The following is a 1297-nucleotide window of genomic DNA, read 5'->3' as shown; positions in this document are numbered from 1 at the left end:
CATTGACTCTTTGGTAGAAGAGATCAACATGGCTGAGAGTCTCGAATCAGAGTTGGAAGACATCTTTAAAGATGTTCAGCCTGATTTGGAGGATTCAGAGGACATGAAAGAGCCTCTGAACTTTCTTCTGAAAGAGGAAAAACCTCCTAAACCCGAGCTCAAGCCACTACCACCATCTTTGAAATATGCATTTCTGGGAGAAGGTGACACTTTTCCAGTGATCATAAGCTCTGCTTTAAATTCACAGGAAGAGGAAGCACTTATTCAAGTGCTAAGGACACACAAGACAGCTCTTGGGTGGTCCATAGGTGACCTTAAGGGCATAAGCCCAGCTAGATGCATGCACAAAATCCTATTGGAGGATAATGCCAAACCAGTGGTTCAACCACAGAGGCGGCTAAATCCAGCCATGAAGGAAGTGGTGCAGAAAGAGGTCACCAAGCTACTAGAGGCTGGGATTATTTATCCTATTTCTGATAGCCCCTGGGTGAGCCCTGTTCAAGTCGTCCCAAAAAGGGAGGCATGACAGTGATTCATAATGAAAAAAATGAACTGGTTCCCACAAGAACAGTTACAGGGTGCGCATGTGTATTGACTACAGAAGGCTCAATACAGCCACCAGAAAGGATCATTTTCCTTTACCATTCATAGACCAGATGCTAGAGAGACTAGCAGGTCATGATTATTACTGCTTTTTGGATGGCTATTCAGGCTATAACCAGATTGCAGTGGATCCCCAGGATCAAGAGAAAACAGCATTCACATGCCCATCTGGAGTGTTTGCTTATAGAAGGATGCCATTTGGGCTATGTAATGCGCCTGCAACCTTCCAGAGATGCATGCTCTCTATTTTCTCTGACATGGTGGAAAAATTTCTGGAAGTCTTCATGGATGACTTCTCAGTATATGGAGACTCATTCAGCTCCTGTCTTGATCACCTGAAACTTGTTCTGAAAAGATGCCAAGAAACCAACCTAGTTTTAAACTGGGAAAAGTGTCACTTCATGGTGACTGAAGGAATTGTTCTTAGGCATAAAATCTCAAATAAGGGAATAGAGGTGGATCAAGCAAAAATAGAGGTAATTGAAAAATTACCACCACCTGCCAATGTTAAGGCAATCAGAAGCTTTCTGGGGCATGCAGGATTCTATAGGAGGTTTATAAAGGATTTTTCAAAAATCGCAAAACCTCTAAGCAATCTGCTAGCTGCTGACACGCCATTTGTGTTTGACACAGCATGCCTGCAGGCGTTTGAAATGCTGAAAGCTAAGCTGGTCACAGCACCAGTCATTTCTGC

This window comes from Arachis ipaensis, chromosome B9 (genome assembly GCF_059453495.1).
Source record: "Arachis ipaensis isolate K30076 ecotype BB chromosome B9, ASM5945349v1, whole genome shotgun sequence".
In the NCBI taxonomy this organism is placed as follows: Eukaryota; Viridiplantae; Streptophyta; class Magnoliopsida; order Fabales; family Fabaceae; genus Arachis; species Arachis ipaensis.
The sequence above is the reverse complement of the archived record's forward strand: the minus strand, read 5'-3'. Positions refer to the sequence as shown.